At 32.0% G+C, this 21,632-nt stretch overlaps 1 long non-coding RNA gene across 2 annotated transcripts; it reads left to right on the plus strand.

The window, feature by feature from the left end:
- On the plus strand, positions 1-19,089 carry LOC122291513. 2 transcript variants are annotated; one of them, XR_006236661.1, is made up of 6 exons: positions 1-427; positions 513-545; positions 15,855-15,955; positions 16,080-16,159; positions 16,604-16,702; positions 18,963-19,089. It is a non-coding gene; the product is annotated as an uncharacterized LOC122291513 (long non-coding RNA). The 2 variants fall into 2 exon arrangements; XR_006236660.1 differs by having other exon boundaries at positions 3-545.
- Positions 19,090-21,632: the final 2,543 nt, after the last annotated feature.

The raw sequence follows: 21,632 nt of genomic DNA on the forward strand, positions 1-21,632 counted from the left end.
CTCTCTTAAAGCAAACTTCTTTTCCCTTCTCTTTGTCTTCTCTCTTCTATGCATCTTCTCTATTCTTTTGGTTTTTGTGTCTTCATTTTCTCTCTTCACGTTTGTTTTTTTCACATTGATTTTTTTTTTCTCTTTCATTTGGTTGAATCTGATTTTGTTCCAAGTCGTAGCATTTTTTTTAATTGTGTGATTTGCAGATTTGTGAAAATAGATTTTTTTTTTTTTTTTGCATGTTCTTGTAGGTGATTCAAAGTCTGATGCTTCTTTATCCAATAGAAACCAAAGCCCATAGAGAGAGAGAATGTGAGGCTTTCAAATGTATTCTTAGTGCTTGACGGAAATCACCTCTTCACGGTTGATGACGGCCAGCTCGATGGAAGCTATGCTCAGAGGCTTCAGAATTTTTACGAAGGAATCTTCACCTAGGGTTTCTCTCTCACCATGTTATTTCTCTCTCTATTTTTTTTTTTCTTTTTGGTTTTTGTTTGATCTAGTTTTGATCTGATGCTCAGAGACACATGAAAATGCAAGACAAGATGAAAAAGGTTTGTTTTTTCCCACTCATTTTTTTCCCTTTCATTTAGTTGAAGTTGATTTCTTTTCCAAGTTCTAGCATTTTTTTAATTGTGTGTTTTGCTGATTTATGAAAAAATAGATTTATTTTTGCATGTTCTCATAGATGACTCAAAGTCTGATGCTTCTTTCTCCAATAGAAACCAAAGCTCATAGATAGAAAGAATGAGAGGCTTCCTAATGTATTCCTAGGGCTCGACAGAAATCACCTCTTCATGCTCGAAGACGGCCAGCTCGACGGAAACTCTGTTCAGAGGCTTCAGAATTTTTACTAATGGAATCTTCGCCTAGGGCTGAGCACCAACCAGATTAGAGTTGGAATTGCCAACCTTTGACTTCGACTTAGTCGGAGACTATATCCAACATCCGACTCTGATCTATACATACTTCGCTCTGACTTGTAGGAGTGGAGGTGGAGCAGAGTCAGATTTTGGCCCCTTTTTGTTTGTTTTTTTTACTTCATATTAGACCCACTTAAAAAAAATAGAAAAACTTTGTGTGAGTTTTCAAATTTCAATTTTTTCAAAAATTACAATCTGAACTAAATAATTCACTTTTGATTATAACAACAAATTACAAACTTACAAATGCACCAAAATAAGTTAAATTACAAACTTCCTACTAAATTTACAAACCTATGAATGCTTAACAAATGTTCCAAACAACAATAAAGTAAATGTACCAAACTTCCAAACAACCCTACTTCCAAGTTGTGCCCAAAAAAAAAATGAAAAGATTAGTAAGTATAGGATAATAGAAAACATATAGGAGCAGAGGTAAGACTGGACACTTAATATGTGACGCCCCCAAATTCCGTTTGGGATCGGATGGACATTTGAAGCGTCGAGACATGCAACACAAGGTTACCTGCCCCCGTTCATGACATATAAGATGCAATAATCCTAACATGCATCTAACATTATGCAATATTCGCAGCGGATAATTTTTTTCTTTAGCAATACTATGCACCAAACTGAAAATATCCCAATACTTGAAACATACTTCATACATAAAGATCCATTGAATAACTAAGATCACAGCACTATTCCAAAATAGTTATGATCCAATAGTACTGGAGATGCAACTCCATCGTACAAGTAGTAATTTAACTACTATATTAACATTAACGACGCACCGTCGTTCAGTCGACTGTGTCTAGTTGGTCAGCTCCTGATCCTCCTTCAGGTCCTGTAACAAGATCTACCATTCGGGGGGAATGGTAGTTGGGACTACCACAGTGAGATTTGATTACAAATCTCAGCAAGTTAAAAAAAAACTTACATACAGACTAATGATGCATGTATGACAGTAAAAGCATAAATGCATAATCAAATTCATAAGTAATTAAAGCATAACTTAGCGTACAACATAACATAATTGACATAGCTTAAATTGAATCATGAACTGAACTTGACTTAGCATGAACTTGCTCTGAAACTTGAATTAACATGAAAAATACATACTCTACAGTTGTTGTGGCCCCATGTATTCTACGTGTAAATACATACTCCACAGTTGTTGTGGCCCCATGTATTCCATACAAACTTGACTTAACATTAAAAATACATACTCCACAGTTGTTGTGGCCCCATGTATTCTACACAAACTTGACTTAACATGAAAAATACATACTCCACAGTTGTTGTGGCCCCATGTATTTTACGCATCACAATTGTAGTTAAATACATACTCCACAGTTGTTGTGGCCCCATGTATTCTACAAAAACTTGACTTAACATGAAAAATACATACTCCACAGTTGTTGTGGCCCCATGTATTTTACGCATCACAATTGTAGTTAAATACATACTCCACAGTTGTTGTGGCCCCATGTATTCTACACAAACTTGACTTAACATTAAAAATACATACTCCACAGTTGTTGTGGCCCCATGTATTCTACAAAAACTTGACTTAACATGAAAAATACATACTCCACAGTTGTTGTGGTCCCATGTATTTTACGCATCACAATTGTAGTTAAATACATACTCCACAGTTGTTGTGGCCCCATGTATTCTACACAAACTTGACTTAACATTAAAAATACATACTCCACAGTTGTTGTGGCCCCATGTATTCTACAAAAACTTGACTTAACATGAAAAATACATACTCCACAGTTGTTGTGGCCCCATGTATTTTACACATCATAATGTACTCAAGATGAAATGTGACTGGAATACGAAAGGAATGAAGTCCTGACGTAACATAACGTGACTTGAACATAACTTAGAATACATGACCAACTTGAGATAGAAACATTTCGTAACATGGCATAACATATAATAGACAACATATTTAACATGACATACTTGCAACAGTGAATATTACATGACTTGACTCACATGTAATAGATGACATACTTAGCATGACGTACTTGTAATGTACAGTAATACATAACAGAATATATTATGTAACAGATAAAAATTGATGATAGAATAAATTCTGTATAATAGACAATTACATGATAACTTGACATGTCATGACACATATGATAACATACATACATACACTGTAGTTCTTTTACTTAGCACACATACACAGTAGACTGCTAGTAAGTTAAAAGCTAACTTACCTCGATCTCCGCGTTTCTTATAAAACTTCAAGTGCGATCACGAGGAACTGTAATTAGTGATTCTAAAAGTTAGAACTAAATCACTAATAATTTGAAATATGGAAAATACTAACTTAAAGAGTAAAATTTTCATTTTACTCTCTACATGTGGGAAAATGACCGTTTTACCCATAACTTAAGGATTTTGCATACTAACTCTAAAAGTTTCTAAAATTTACATTCCTCATGTAAATTTTATCCTAAACTTAAATATCAACTCAGAAAAATTTAAAACAAAACACAACTATGAAGAACACACTATGGTTGAAACATCCATAGGTCATTTCCCTTTATTTTTGTTGCAATTCCTTCCAACTTCAAAACTCATGCTTAAACCAAAATTTTGCAACAAACATCTTCCAATCCTAAGTTCAAAACCATACTTAAAACATCCATTTAGAAAAAGTTAATAATCAACACCAAACTTTTTTTGTAAAAAGATCCAAGCACTTGAATCACAAGTTTTGACCTTAAATCAAAACATCTCCAAGAATTTCAAAAATAAAATCTTACTTCTAACATATTCATAATATCATCCTAACATCAACCATGCTTTAAATCATCAAACTAAAGTCACCAAAATCACAAAATAACATTTGGAGTTTTTGGTTTTACACTTAGTCCAAAAACAGAAACTTTTTCCTCAACTAGTTTTGATAAATCTCTTGATCTATGACTTATAAATATATGATCTTCAAACCAAACCATCACATGGTTTAAAAAGATGTCCTAAAACATATATAAGTTTCTAATTCAAGATCACATGGTTAGAAATTAACCAAAACATAAATTTAGCCAAGAATATCCACACTTTGGCTTATTTGAATATCTCTTTGCATAAAATTTCATATCTTTGAAACTAACATCAAATATCTTCAAAATAATAATATAACATGTATATAAGATGTTTAGGATCCTCCAATAAAATTATCAAAGTCATTAGAATAGGTTTAGACCACCAAAGAGTTAAACTTTCTCAAAACAGAAACTGTTTTTCCTCTTCCAGTTTCTAAGTTTCTAAATCTAAGAAAATCTTTCATCAAAACCTTTAATCATGCAAAAATCCTCAACCAATAGTCATATATACATGTTAACAATACTCCATAAAAATTTCGGACCAATATCTATCCATTAGCTTGGTCAAAAACTCCAAACTATAACATATTCTCCAGTTTATCTCCCAGAATGACCTTTCTATAGTTTACACAATATTTGACTGACCAAATGATCTTCAAATGGGGCAAATAAGATATCCATGTAAACTAGACTAAAAAAGGAACAACTTATATGAAGGAGACTTTATGATAAAACACTTACAAAAGCTTCGAAATGGGTGTACAAAAGACCTCCTAAAAGCTGTCCGAGAGAGAGTGTTTGATAATCTTTTATTGGAAGGTGTAATTAGATAATTTCGTGGGGAGAGGTGGCTGGAGATAATTATGGATGAGATATGGAAGAGATGAGGCTGGAGTTGAGAGTTGAGTGTAGTTTTCTCCTACCCAAAATATCTATAAAAGATTATCTCATAATATTTTATCTAATAATATCTATAAAAATCAACTCAAAATATTTTTACCCAATAATATTCATGAAAATTACCTCAAGATATTTCTTTTTATCCAATAATATCTACAGTTTTAAACAGACGTTTTGACCGAAAATATGAAAAAATGTTATTGCGCCATAAGACTTTAAATAACCCTCCGAGTCTAATGGCACAAACCATAATACATTTTGACACTTCTAACTATCTCCAATAATCAAAACACACTTCTGATACCATAGTAAATAATAACACTAACTATGTAGTTAGACAAAAACCTATATGATTAATGGATTCGTGAAAACTTATGGGGTTTTCACGAGGTTCTTAAAGTTAATAGAAATTTCACAATTGAATTTCAAGCGGGCTGTTACATAATATTTTAGGGTAGAATTGGAAATACAATTATACGTGACCCATAAAATTAAGGTCCTTAGTTGAGAGCTTCTGTGAAGAAAGGATAAGAGTGAGAAAACAAAAGGAGAACAAGAAAAAAAAATCATGCAAACTTTGAAAAATAAATCTCAATACATCACATAACCAATATAAAAATAATCAAGAAGACACATTTGCACAGTGCACTAGCCTATGATAAAAATAAAATCTCAATACATCGCATAACCAATATAACACTCTGTTCAACCAGTGTATATAGAAATTAATAGCTAGCTTTAAAGGGCTTTGGAGAATACAATACTTTTCAATTCGATACAAAAGTTGATGGAGAGTAGAAATATCCTATTTCTATGGGATATCCAAGCACCAGGTCACACGATGTGGGTAATGGTTTTTTTGAAGTGTATAACATATTGAATTGATGAAACTACCACAAAATGCAATTGACTATATATCCATTTCTCCACTCAAATTTACTTTTAAACACAATCTCAACTCAAGCGATACAAATCTATTTAGCATTGATCTATTAGGACCAACCAAGTGATGGCCTAAGGCCCTAATGCATACCACAGAAAATTGGTGAAAGAGTCCTATTTTTTATTCATTTACAAAAAATGTCCAAACAAGCAAATGGTAGTGATGGCAAATTACTCCAATACTTACAATCCAAAAAACAAGCAGCCAATGTCAGTGGTAAAACATATAAAAGACTTATGAAATAATGGTTTAGTGAATGATTAAAATAGTTAGATAGATTCACAGCAAAAACACAGCCGATCTAACGCCAACTTGTTCACAAACTGATTTAAAAACATGAACACAAGTTTTGATTATAGAATGTAGTACTTATCAAATCATGGCTTGTTTGCATGGTCAAAAGTTTTGATTTAAGGTATTGTTTAATTTAGTTTTATATATTTTGAGCTTGGACCAAGATCAGTTTCAATGAGAAGTTATGATAAAAAAAAGTTGGTTTTAAATGCCCAAAGAGAATATTCTATTGTTAACATTATAAAGTTTGAGTATGGAATAGTTAAATTATCAAAATTGGATATGTGTTGCAACCTGTCTATTCTGAGATCTAAAACAAATAATCATTCATCTTCATCAATAAAATAAGGATCAACATTTGAGATGTTATTCAAAATATTTTCTTCAATATCACCACCTTCATCATCAATATCAATACCAACATTATCAGATCTATCACCTATTATCAAATCAGATCTATTATATAGTTAAAATCAGATCTATTATATAGTTAAAATCAGATCTATTATATAGTTAAAATCATATCTATTATATAGTTAAAATCATACTGTATCAATAAATTACTCACAAGCAACACTGCAGACATGGCTTTAATATGAATGGGGTCAAGAGGTGAAACCATGTAGAAAGTAGCAAAAATTTTCAAGAGTTGAGATACAGAGGATAAATTGTAAATGATACCTATAGTGACATTAAAGCCTTAAAGGGGATTTGGGATTCTGGCGTCGTTGGAGCTGCACCGTTGGTTGTGGAGATTGACGTAATTGGATGTGCCGCTGTGGGCGTTGGCTGTGGAGGTGGCGTCGTTGTGGAGGACTTGCGACTATGGCTCGTGGACTTAGAGTATGGATCAATGGAGATTGGAGAATCTCGCAGCTGCATCACCTTTTTTTTCATTGAATCATTGAGGTGAATGTGATTTCGTAAGGGGAAGAAGAAATGGGTCCAAGGATTTCGTAAGGGCCTAAGTGGGATAATTACAAAAAAGAAATAGGAATTTGGGATATTTACAAACAAACCAAATTATGTTATAAACTATCTTGAATTGTATGACCACATTTATCTAGTCGTCAAATGCATAGTGCATAGTGCTAGCATAGTACTAGCATAGTGAGTTGGCCGACATATGCATAGTGCATAGTGCTAGCATAGTGAGCTAGCATAGTCCCCTTTGTACGCCTATATATAGCGTTGAATTCTTTAAGAAATTCATAAGTTTGATAACAGATCAATAAGAGAATCTCTTCTCTCGTTCTCTCTCAATCTCTTGAAACTCTCTCTCTCTTTTCATTCAGTTTATAACACGTTATCAGCACGATGCTCAAGAAAAAAAAAATTCTACTGCCGCATGGTTCTTGATTTTCTATCTCCATCTCTCTGTTCTTTTTTCTTCTTCACCTTGCTGCTGAACAAAAAAAAAAAAAAAGCTGCAGATTTCATGGAACCACAGCCATGAATCCAAACCCAGAAGAGAGGCCATCTCTCAGCATCAACCCAGTTTTTCTTTGGGGCTCTCGGTGGTCTTGGTCAATTCGATATCATCACCAGAGCTAGGGTCTTGCTACAGCCAACACCGGACATGGTCAGATCTAATCCCGTATCTCTCCCTCATTCTCCAAGTTTTTACAAAACACAAACAGCAAAGCCGATAGCCCCAGAACCCAGCATGTGGTCGAAGGACCGATTCTCCATCACGAGCTTAATGGATCGATATAGATCTAAAGATCCCTTTACTGAGCTAGAAGATTCATAGATCCAGCTTGTCACGATCCGCGGAGACGATCAAGGAGAATCTCCATGCAAAAGGTTCAGATCTGGTAGTGATCTTCTATCCTGATCTGAAACTATATTCGCAGAGAGCTCACGGTGGGTGGAGTGCTTGTTGACGAGGACCCTAATGAGCCCACTATGAGTGAGAAGCTCGCGAGTTTGAATATGGTAGAGAATGATCAATCCAAGTGTGATGGTTCAGAGACCGATGATCACAAGAGCGGGGAGAAACGGTCTGAGCCCTCTTATTGTCTGCTCGCACAGCCTCCAAGTGCAGACTCGGTTCAAGTGCTGCTTAAGCAGGCATTACGTGCCGATGATCGTGCGCTTTAGTTGGGTTGCTTGTACAACCGAGACGAGAAGGTTATTGTGAAGTCAGTTTCGTTACTGTACTCGGTCGAACCAATAGGAGTGTTTCCCTCGGTGCCAAACTATGTCTTGTCCGAGCACCAAGTGAAGGTCTCCATGTCTATAAACTATGTAACAAGTCAAAGCACTTCATCGGGAGGCCCATATGTAAAGCTAAGAAGGAACCATGGAGTACTGAATATGATAGGATGACTCTGCTCGATGTTTGCTACAAGAATATTTCTACGAGATCCTCAAACTGATGGATGAGCTATCAGTTCGGTCTGACAACTTGGGCGACGACGTATCTGTCAAAGAGACACATTCACGTGATCCTGAAAAAAAAAATAACAATAATAATAAAATAAAAAAGGTTTTGGAGCCTTTTCAAAGTAAAAAATGACTGCTTACCAACCTCCAGTCAAAAATGGTTGCTTACCATCCACATTAGTCTTATTTAATCAAAAATAGTTGTCCATTACTCCTAACTATTTGGCATAATAGGGGTTTAACGTAGACAATATATATTACCAAATTTGATTACAAGAAAAGTCTTTCTTTTCTTTTTCTTTTTTGGTACGGGTTTCCTTTGAGACGCGATGATGATGATGATGATGATGGTGAATTAATTCTTCTTCTCATCAATAATTTTTCTATTTATATGATGCTGGATATCAAGTAAGTTTTTCAATATATTATTTGAAATCTCTAAGATACAAGTTTTATTTATCCTTTTATACTTGTTATAAATTATTGATGATAAGATTCATCTTGGAATGGAAATGGAGCATCCCTGAAGAATCGCCCTAAATCAATAATAGCTTTTGAGTATCTCATAGTTTAAATGAGTGATACGTGTATCAAAAAGCTCATTATGATTTATGCACCTGAAGTTGCATAATTGAAATTGTGGAAAGAATATATATTTGAATGAACGTCTCGAATGTGCTCCTGAAGTAGCAATATCGAGTATGCTCCTGAAGTAGCAATATGAAATGCAAACGTTCACAATATATTCTAAATTTGTATCAGGTCTTTCAGTGACTGAGCAAAATAATGATTTTTTGATAAGAAATCATTAATCAAGTCCTACTAGTTCTACATCATTCCCTGAAGTGAATGATAATGGATTTATATAATTTTATTCCCTGAAGTGAAAAGAATGATGCGTTTTATTCAAAGAAACTAAGAGATTAGACGTGATAATGAATATCTTTTCGGGCCAGAAGCTCGTATTGGAAAAGCTGTAAGCTTTCTCTTTGAGATGATATTATACAAATTATTGAATCAAATATTATGATGCATCAAAAAGTGATATGATTCAAAATATTTGTATCTTTTCATGGTTATCTTGATCATCCAAAATGAATTACGATAAGTTGAATGATTTTCATATGGACGTCCATAAAAGAACCAGAATATTCTTTTACTATAAAGTCTTACTACCAGAAGTGGAAAGAAAAATTTGCCAGAAGCAAATAAGATGAAATTATTCGACGATATCTTGATTATCATATGTGAACCAGAAGTTCAGATGATAATTAAATTTTGGATGCAATAAGATAACAATGTCTCATATTCTAGCTGCTAAAATCCCAGCGAGGATTGAAGTCCCTGTAGGACAATTAAGAAATTCAGCAGTCTAGAGACATGTTTAAAGGCATGTGAGACGTATTGATACAAAAGATAAAGCATCTCAAAAGAGAAATGCACAAATAATTTGGTGCTCCTGAAGAGGCCATACCCACAAAACAAGCAATAAAGTCTATCTAAAATTTCTGTATAAAATTCTCCTATATAAACTCTTGAAGAGTTCCTCCTGAAGAGGTTTTTCATGAAAATGTCTTCCCTTGAAGAGAGACAGGTACCTGAAAATAACGAGATCTCGTTACATTTCATGAATAATGGAGAAATTATGGATAGAAATAAAATCGTTGTCGACAACGTATTTCCATATGAGATGGCAATTGACATTACCAGAAGTAATGATGAAAGTGAATCAAGAATCGTCGAAGAATACGACGTAAAATATTGGCCAAATTTGAAAGAAACAATTCTTGTAGAATTGATTCACTAGTAAATATGATGCATCGGAACTTATAGTCCAAACACCTAAAGAGGTGATGCACCTAACTACTATATTAACATTAACGACGCACCGTCCTTCAGTCGACTGTGTCTATTTGGTCAGCTCCTGATCTTCCTTCAGGTCCTGTAACAAGATCTACCATTTGGGGGGAATGGTAGTTGGGACTACCACAGTGAGATTTGATTACAAATCTCAGCAAGTTAACAAAAAACTTCCATACAGACTAATAATGCATGTATGACAGTAAAAGCATAAATGCATAATCAAATTCATAAGTAATTAAAGCATAACTTGACATACAACATAGCATAATTGACATAACTTAAATTGAAACATGAACTGAACTTGACTTAGCATGAACTTGCTCTGAAACTTGAATTAACATGAAAAATACATACTCCACAGTTGTTGTGGCCCCATGTATTCTACGTGTAAATACATACTCCACAGTTGTTGTGGCCCCATGTATTCTACACAAACTTGACTTAACATTAAAAATACATACTCCACAGTTGTTGTGGCCCCATGTATTCTACACAAACTTGACTTAACATTTAAAAATACATACTCCACAGTTGTTGTGGCCCCATGTATTCTATACAAACTTGACTTAACATGAAAAATACATACTCCACAGTTGTTGTGGCCCCATGTATTTTACGCATCACAATTGTAGTTAAATACATACTCCACAGTTGTTGTGGCCCCATGTATTCTACACATCATAATGTACTCAAGATGAAATGTGACTGGAATACGAAAGGACTGAAGTCCTGACGTAACATAACGTGACTTGAACATAACTTAGAATACATGACCAATTTGAGATAGAAACATTTCGTAACATGGCATAACATATAATAGACAACATATTTAACATGACATACTTGCAACAGTGAATATTACATGACTTGACTTACATGTAATAGATGACATACTTAGCATGACGTACTTGTAATGTACAGTGTAACAGATAAAAATTGATGACAGAATAAATTCTGTATAATAGACAATTACATGATAACTTGGCATGGCATGACACATATGATAACATACATACATACACTGTAGTTTTTTTTTACTTAGCATACATATACAGTAGACTGCTAGTAAGTTAAAAGCTAACTTACCTCGATCTCCGCGTTTCTTATAAAACTTCAAGTGCGATCACGAGGAACTGTAATTAGTGATTCTAAAAGTTAGAACTAAATCACTAATAATTTGAAATATGGAAAATACTAACTTAAAGAGTAAAATTTTCATTTTACTCTCTACATGTGGGAAAATGACCGTTTTACCCATAACTTAAGGATTTTGCATACTAACTCCAAAAGTTTCCAAAATTTACATTCCTCATGTAAATCTTGTCCTAAACTTAAATATCAACTCAGAAAAATTTAAAACAAAACACAACTATGAAGAACACACTATGGTCGAAACATCCATAGGCCATTTCCCTTTATTTTTGTTGCAATTCCTTCCAACTTCAAAACTCATGCTTAAACCAAAATTTTGCAACAAACATCTTCCAATCCTAAGTTCAAAACCATACTTAAAACATCCATTTAGAAAAAGCTAATAATTAACACCAAACTTTTTTGTAAAAAGATCCAAGCACTTGAATCACAAGTTTTGACCTTAAATCAAAACATCTCCAAGAATTTCAAAAATCAAATCTTACTTCTAACATATTAATAATATCATCCTAACATCAACCATGCTTTAAATCATCGAACTAAAGTCACCAAAATCACAAAATAACATTTGGAGTTTTTGGTTTTACACTTAGTCCAAAAACATAAACTTTTTCCTCAACTAGTTTTGATAAATCTCTTGATCTATGACTTATAATTATATGATCTTCAAACCAAACCATCACATGGTTTAAAAAGATGTCCTAAAACATATATAAGTTTCTAATTCAAGATCACATGGTTAGAAATTAACCAAAACATAAATTTAGCCAAGAATATCCACACTTTGGCTTATTTGAATATCTCTTTGCATAAAATTTCATATCTTTGAAACTAACATTAAATATCTTCAAAATAATAATATAACATGTATATAAGATACTTAGTATCCTCCAATAAAATTATTAAAGTCATTAGAATAGGTTTAGACCACCAAAGAGTTAAACTTTCTCAAAACAGAAACTGTTTTTCCTCTTCCAGTTTCTAAGTTTCTAAATCTAAGAAAATCTTTCATCAAAACCTTTAGTCATGCAAAAATCCTCAACCAATAGTCATATATACATGTTAACAATACTCCATAAAAATTTCGGACCAATATCTATCCATTAGTTTGGTCAAAAACTCCAAACTATAACATACTCTCCAGATTCACGCCCAGAATGACCTTTCCATGGTTAAAAATACTTTTGACTGACCAAATGACCATGGAATGATACGAAAAATACATCTACGGAAACTAGACTCAAAGAGGAACAACTTATATGAAGGAGACTTTATGATAAAACACTTACAAAAGCTTCGAAATGGGTGTGCAAAAGAACTCCTAAAAGCTGTCCGAGAGAGAGTGTTTGATATTCTTTCAATGGAAAGCATAAATGAAGATAATTTCGTGGGGAGGGGTGGCTGGAGATACTTGTGGATAAGATATGGAAGAGATGAGGCTGGAGTGAGAGTTAAGTGTAGTTTTCTCCTACCCAAAAAAAATCTATAAATGATTATCTTATAATATTCTATCCAATAATATCTAAAAAAATCAACTTAAGATATTTCTTTTTATCTAATAATATCTACAGTTTTGAACAGACGTTTTGTCCGAAAATATGAAAAAATGTTATTGCGCCATAAGACTTTAAATAACCCTCCGAGTCTAATGACACAAACCATAATACATTTTGACACTTCTAACTATCTCAAATAATTAAAATCGCATTTCTGGCACCATAGTGAGTGATAACACTAACTATGTTGACAAGCTAAAACCTATGCGATTAGTCGATTTGTGTAAACTTACGGAATTTTCACGAGGTTCTTAAGGTCAAAAGAAATTCCACAATTGAATTTCTAGCGGGCTGTTACAATTTAGTCTACTTATATAGTATAAGTATATTTATTTATTTAGGAACAATAAATAGTTCATACTATTATTGAATTTAAATAACTATATAAGTTAAGTTATAGTTATACTTGTATAGAATACATATGATGAATGTATTAGTATTAAATGTTAATATAAATTAGTATTACAAGTTATTACATTAGTTTATTATACATTAGTAGATGTTTACACATGTCATACACTATCATTAGTCAATTCAGTCTACTTATATAGTATAAGTCTATTATATTTATTTAGTAACAATAAATAGTTGATACTGTTAAATTCAAGGTTTCAAGTTTCATGTGATTATAAATCTACACATGGATTTTGATGATAACAAATGAATTCAAAAAATAAAGGAGTTTCAAGCTCAAGTTGTTTACACAATGGAATCAAGCACATCAAAGAACCAAGCATGAGCAAGAAGGAAACAAGTTCACATTAAAGTCATAGTGTAATATTGTAAATCTCTTAAAATTCGAAATTAGGATTAATACTCAAAATTAATATTTTATCATAAAGCATTAAAATACATTTTCCACATGTGCATGAATATTTTTGAAAATTAAATTTGAAAATTTTGAAAGATGATTGATTGTCATCTTTTGCATGTGCATGTCTTGATTAAAGGGTTGAACTTTGAAAAGATTAAAGATGATTGATTGTCATCTTTCACATGTGCATGTTTTATTTGAATATTTTCAAAAGTGATTGATGCTTTTTTAGACTTATACAAAAGGTAGATGATTTTGTTTGAAAATTTTGAAAAGTAAAGTGTGCTCATTTTGTCATATGCAAAAAGTAAAAGATTAGGTTTGAATTTTTTGAAAAGGAAAGTGTGCTCATTTTGTCATATGCCAAAAGTAAAAGATTAGGTTTGATTTTTTTGAAAAACTGAATGATGTTGTCTTTGACAATTAAAAAAGAAGAACCTTTTATTTGAATTTTTTGAAAAAGTGAATGATGTTGTATTTGACATGTGAATCTTTTTTTTTTTGAATATGAAGTCTCATATGCCTATAAATAGATCATTTGAGAGCTTCACATTCACAACACCAAGAGCATACAACATTCATTCAAAGCTTTCATTCTCTCTTCTCTAAGCATTGAGCATTAATCATTATTCATTTTGAGAGATATAGTTTGCGCTGTATTGTTCTTATTTCACTCATTGAAGAGTGTTTTCTGATAACCTACCCACTATCAGCTTTTGTATCAGAAAAAGGGTGTGTATAACCCTTGCGCGTGTAGAAAGTATTCTACACGGGGAATAGTTGAATCACCATATGTAAGGTGATTGTAAGTGTAGAGGGTGTTCTACACGGATCCTTTGTAGCGGTGTTGTTCAAAGGTGTAATAGGTTTCTATCTCCACCTGAAAGATGTTGAATAGTGAATTTGGGAATCCTCAAGAGGTAGCTTGAGGTGAGGACGTAGGCAGTGGGGCCGAACCTCGTTAACATACTGAGTTTGCTTCTCTCTTACCCTTACTCTTTATATTTATTGTTATTTCATATTTTGTTTATATTTTATATTATATATTTGATTTATAATTGTTATTTTTTTAATACAACTCAATTCACCCCCCTCTTGTGTTAGTCATCTGGGCAACAGATACTATTATTGAATTTAAATAACTATATAAATTAAGTCCTAGTTATAGTTATATAGAACATATATGATGAATGTATTATTAGTCATACATTATTATTAGTCAATTTAGTCTACTTATATTATTTAGGAACAATAACTAGCTTATAATAATTAACCCATGGGGCCATGCTAGTATATTATTGAGTTTAACTAACTATATAAAATATAGTTATATAAAATCTATATAATCAATACTTTAGTTATTATACATCAGTATTACACGTTATTATAAATTTATTATTTATATATTAGTGTTTATCTATTAGTGTTACATGTTATTATACATTAGTGTTACAATGTTACATGTTATTATGCATTTTAGTGTTTATACAATTGTATTACATGTTACACATAGTTACACATTAGTAATTTAGTGTTACATGGTAGTAATATTGAAATAGCATGATGTTTACATATATTAAACTATTATTAGTCAATTTAGTCTATATATTATAGTACAAATATATTATTTTATAATAATTAACCCATGGGGCCATGCCAGTATATTAATATATTATTAAGTTTAACTAACTATATAAGATATAATTATATAAAATCTATATAATCAATATTTTAGTTATTATACATTAGTAGTACAATGTTATATGTTATTATACATTTTAGTATTTATACATTATTATTACATGTTATTATATTTATATTTATATGATTAATATATAGAAAAACATATATATTTTTATAAAATATGCACAATAGCAGAGAGGAGTCGGAGTCGAAGGTCGGAATAAGAAGTCGAAGTCGAAGTTGGAGTCGTGGTATCAAAGTCGGATCGAAGCGAAGTCAGAGTTGGTAAACCTTCACCTCCACCTCCGACTCCGAGTCCGACTTTTCATGTGGAAAAAATTCTAAGTCGAAGATGGAACCAGAGTAGAGTCGGAGTAAGATTTTTGGATTTTTGCTTAGTCCTACGGCCAGGGTTTCTCTCTCACTACGCTATTTCTCTCTCTCTCTCTCTTCCATTTTGGTTTTTGTCTTATCTGGTTTTGATCTGATGCTCAGAGACACATGAAAATGCAAGCCAAGATGAAAAATCCTTATACATGAGGCGTTGGACTATCAGGTCGATGTGGGAGTCTTCTTCCACACTTAATTTCTTGCATGTGAGCTTCGGAAGCTATGATCTTTGTTCAAAGTCTTTTTTATTTTTGTCTTTTTGTGCTTTATAGTTTATGTATGATTTTGTGTTTTTGCTCATTTAGGCCTCTTTTGAATATCTCCTTGCAGTTATCTGCTAAGGAGTTTGAGGCAGCTTTGATTACGTCGAATGATACTCTTTGAGTGACATACATATACCTTTATTGAAGGTTGGTGCTTGGTTTTGGAGCATAAAGATTTTTTATTTTTTTATTTTCCGGAGTTTAAACCTCTCTTAAGCATTTTTTTTAGCCTTTTCTGTTAATAAATGTATACTTCAATTTAAATGTGTTTTCATGGTGGTTGTACATTGTGCAATGCTTAGCGGTTAAAATCTTGGTTGTGATCTGATGCTCAGAGACATATGAAAATGCAAGACAAGATGAAAAATCCTTATACATGAGGCATTGGACCATCAGGTCGATGTGGGAGTTTACTTCCACACTTAATTTCTTGCATGTAAACTTCGGAAGCTGTGATATTTGTTTAAAGTCATTTTTTTTATTTCTTGCATGTAAACTTCGGAGGCTATGATCTTTGTTCAAAATCCTTTTTTATTTTTGTCTTTTTGTGCTTTTGGCTTTATGTTTGATTTTGTGTTTTTGCTCATTTAGCCCTCTTCTGAATATCTCCGTGCATTTCTCTGCCGAGGAGTTCAAGACAGCTTGACGCCGAACGATACTTGGAGTGACATACATATACCTTTATTAAAGGTTGGTGCTTGGTTTTGGAGCACAAAGTTTTTTTTTTTTTTTTTTTTTTGCCTTTTCTGTTAATAAATGTGCACTTGAGTTTAAATGTGTTTTCATGGTAGTTGTACATTATACATGGTAATATTTATTGTGGTGGAAATGATACTATTTTGGTCTTATGCAACTCCGGTCAACTTCTGGGTGGCAAGCATCATTCATAGCAACCTTGATTTTCTTGAATTGTAGGATAGAGAAGCGCTGAAAGCCTGCTACAATGCAACTATTTCTATTTTTTTTCTTCCTCACCTTTACATTCTTATAGAATTTTTTAATACCAATTAGACCTACTCAAGTCTCATATATAATCACATTGCAATGCCCTGTTACTTAAGCGAATATTCTAAAAAATTGATTGTTGGCCAAACAATTCTGAAATGCAAATTTAGTTTAAATCTTGTGCTTGAGTTTTGTGAGAATGGTTTAAGCACCTTGGAAGAAAGATAATTTATTTATTTATTTTTTGTAAGAGTGGAAATATAGTCTATAGGAGGGGTAGGGGAGATCAATATATTTTCTCTGATATACTTCTCTTTTTAGAAGGTCACAAAACTACTGATTTTAGTGTATGGTTCATATATTTGTTTTTTTGATAGGTAAAAGTGTATGATTCATATGTTAGGGACGAGCCTTATGTATAAAAGTGTTATAAAGTGTATAAAGCCCATCATGGAATTCAAGGGGTATTGAAGAAAGGTAGGACACAGTAGAAAAGGTTGTAAAAACTGACACTACCTGATACAATTGAGTTCTTGTTTTGATTGTGACCCAACTTTCACGAACCTGATTAACATATATTTTTAGATTGTTTGGCTTATAATTTCTTCATAGAAATTAAGAAGTGAGAATAAAGATCTTGAAAAGGAATGGACTTTCTTTTTCTGCAAGGGAGTTTCTCATTTTTATTCCTCTACCTTTGATGAAATGGCCTCAAATTTTAAATAAATAAAATATTTCTATTTTGGAGGCTGTTGTTGCAGAATTCTTACTTCGTTTCTGGATCAATCGATATACAACTTATGACTGAAAATGGGGAAAAAGAGATAAAAGGAGACAAGTTACTCTAAAATGAGTTTTTTCTGGAGGCTCATTAATTCAAGGGTGGCTAGCTTTTTGTGATCGTCTAAAATCCCCTATACCTTCTAAGTCTTCTGTACAACAATTAGAAAAAGATGTTGACGGTTTATTTTATAGTCACAAACTTGATTTGTAGTATGTGCTAGATTAAGCATTGAGAGCAACATAGGAATAAAAGACTTTGTATTTTTTTCAGTGCTCCCTGGGTCATCTTGAGCAGTGTGGTTTATAACTTTTTTTCTTCATGCGATCAACTTTTGGAAAGCATCTTTACTAGCCATCTTTATGACAACGAAAGAAAGAAACCATAACTTGCTTATGACCAATCGAAGAGTAGAGAAACAAACCATCTTACAATCATAATTGTGCTTGAAATGCAGAAGTGAAGCTGATTGAGTGCATTACTTTATTGGTAGATTTCTAGATTCTATAGTGACAGTCAAAGTATGCTGAAAGTTTTTATCTTCTTCTTATAATTAATTAATTATTTGAATTGTTTTGTTTAATAATTGATGTACATATTAGAAGTTTGATTTCCTGATGTTTATATATTTATTTATATATTTCTTGTTTTCACTAAAACCCAAGTGATCAGCATGAATAATGAAAGGCATAATACACCAGTCGAGGAGGTGGAACAGTGACACCTCAACTTTAGCAGACTTTCTTTACATGCATTGAAACAGGATGTTCAATGCATGTAAATTGTACTCTCTTCCTCTCTGTGATGGGGCAATTCCATTGAGCAAATCTATTGTAACCTTTTTCAAGGATCATGTCATGTCACATTCACATATCTATATGGTAGCCGACTATTTAAATACTTGAGATTTACAGTGTGACCGAATCTTAACCCACAATACATTGAAGTGAAGCAAGCAAAGCTATTTGAGGTATTGTAATAGAAAAAATTTAGTTGTAAGCGATTCTGTGCACCAATACGCGCACCCATCTAATGTGATTGGTCAGAAAGTCAGACTTTAATGAAAATGGTGACAATTTAAATTTTGAATATGAAAGCAGTAGTATTAGTACACATATTAGTATGCGAATTCGCTTGTACGTAACAAAACTCATTATAATATGTTGAAATATCAAGTTAAACATATGTTTTTTTGAAGCAAAACATACATATCTATGTGCACAGGTACTGAACATGGTGTGTTGTTGGGTGGAGGATCCAAATCCAGATGTTTATAAGTGTCACATTTCTAGAATCAAAGATTATCTATGGGTGCTGAAGATGGAATGAAGATGCAGATTCCATTTCAATAGTACCAAAATCCTATCTGAAGTTGGTTTGAAGTGTTCAACTATTGACATTAGTGTTAATGTTTCAATGAATGGGATACGATGGTTCATAGCAGCTCCATCAGATTATTTGTGGGGCCCTAGAGAAATCCCAAGAAACCAGAAAATACAATGAGTCGATGCAAGTCTGCGTAGTGTTGTTATATCTCTTGCTGCAGATCATTTGATGGATTTGCTACCGAGGCATGTCATTGGACAGATGGGTTGCCACTGAATCTAAAGCTCTACGAAATGTTGTTAGAGACATCTTTTGATATAGATGAAGATACATCTATTATTGAAGAGGTCGGTGAGGTTCTCGAACTCATTAAGAAGACCTGAATAATCCTTAGAATGAACCAAATGCTGCATTTATTCATTTTCACTTTAGTGAATTCAGATAAATGTATGCTGGTATTTAGTTATGTTTCTGTACATTAGACAATTTATTAATTTAATCAGGTTTACTTACTTTTTGAACTTTCTTGTTCCTGATAAACTAGCAGGTAACCCAATGAGATCGAAATTCCTGTCACATATATAGGATTATCCTATATCTACTGTATAGTAAACACATTGTTCTTCCATATTAGATGTGATAATTACATTTCATAATCTATTTTGTGATAATCACTCTCTTCTTGATCGCTCTCTCATTTTCAGCATTTCAATCATCCTAATTTCCCATCTAAACATAAAAATAGTGTATTCAAATATTATTTTTATCTACAGCATGCATAACAATCTAACTACAAACATTCCATTACAACATTTGTATTAATTTACAATGCTTTGAATTTTCTCCATTTAGATTCTTTACTTTTCTCCATTTAGATCATACACAACTATCAAATTCATATCATGCAGGAATTAAGCCGATATATAGAAGAAGACACAAAATGATTAATTATCCCACAAACCAACCAACCAGTATTTTCATGTCTTGAAAAAAATTTGCATGGTATATTCTATTTTTAGAAAAAACTAGGACTTTAATTTGTGTAGTTACTCTACTTCAAAAGCTTCTATCAAGCTACTGTCTATTTTGAACTAATCTTTTCTTTTTTTGATTTATCCAAACATATAATTATTATATTTCACAAATCTATCATTATTTAAAGATATTTACTAAAATTTTCTTTTTGTTTCTATCCATTAAATTAGTCATTAATTAGTCAATTTTTTTTTCATATTATTTTTCTTGTTTGCGCACATTACTAATATGCACAAATCTATTTCATTCAACTAGTTTAATGTGCTTTGCACGTTGCTACTCGCCTAGTATATTTATATATGAGTGTTTTTAAAATTCTAACACCAACTCTAAATTGAAAAAAAGTTAAATTTATAATCTTTTATAAAAAATTTACATCAAGTCAACTGGGTGTGTTTATGATTTTAAAAATAAAATAAACATATCTATAAATATGTGTTTTATATATGTGTATTATTAAGATTTGTATTAACAATATGTATATTTTTAAGATTTATATTAATGTTACTTTGAAATATAGTTTTTTTATATATATTTTATCCATTTAATGTTTATTCCAAAATGGTATATCAAAATGATCCGATATTAAAATATTTTGTTTCAATACCTCAATTAAAACGAATTTCAAAACTTTGCATATGCCGCACATGAGCTTATGTCTTTAGAGTATCATTGGAACTTAGACACTAAAGCCAAAGCACACTCCTAATTAAACTAGACCACACCACAGTACCTTTCAGACTTGCATACCAGAATGCAAAGTACTAAAAACAATAAAATATCCCAATCAACCTAACTAAACAAAAAATATAAAAATAAAAGATTAAAATTGATTGACCCAAAAAAAAAAAAAGAAGTAAGTTCCTCAGAGTGTATTATAATTTGACCTTGTCAAGATAAACCATAATATTAACATACACGAAGTTGATTGCACAAAATAGATAAATGCTTCAGCTTAAGGATTGGATTGTGTGAGAACTTAAGTGTTCAAAACTTGGCACATCAAGTATGAATTTTCCTTAACTGAAAAAAAAAAAATAAACTGAGAGACAAACCAAGAACAACATATAATATGATTTAAATTGAAAAAAAAAACATAAAATGAAAATTGCATGCCCTATACTAATACAAGTGTATAGGGTGCTTCTCACTCACACACACTAATAGCTTTTCTTAAAAACTCAAATAAGGTACTATTTGACTATTGGAAATTTTCATTTCAAATACAAAATTCTCATCTCATCAATATAATTTTTTCAAATTCTCATAAAAAATTTAATAAACAGTTTAACTTTTTCTTAACTTTTTCAAATTTCAAAATAATAATAGTATTAAAATATAATATTTTAATATTTAATCTTAAAACTCAAAATTCTCATCTAATAATTCTCAGTGATCAAGCAAAACCTAATCTAAAGGTTTAACAAACAAATCAGCTCGTTCATGCTCAATAGCCACATGACCCAAAGAAACTATTTTAGACTCAGCCAAGTCTCTAATGAAACGATATGCTTGGTCCTTAAATGTTAAACA

Source organism: Carya illinoinensis, chromosome 13, assembly GCF_018687715.1.
Source record: "Carya illinoinensis cultivar Pawnee chromosome 13, C.illinoinensisPawnee_v1, whole genome shotgun sequence".
NCBI lineage: Eukaryota > Viridiplantae > Streptophyta > Magnoliopsida > Fagales > Juglandaceae > Carya > Carya illinoinensis.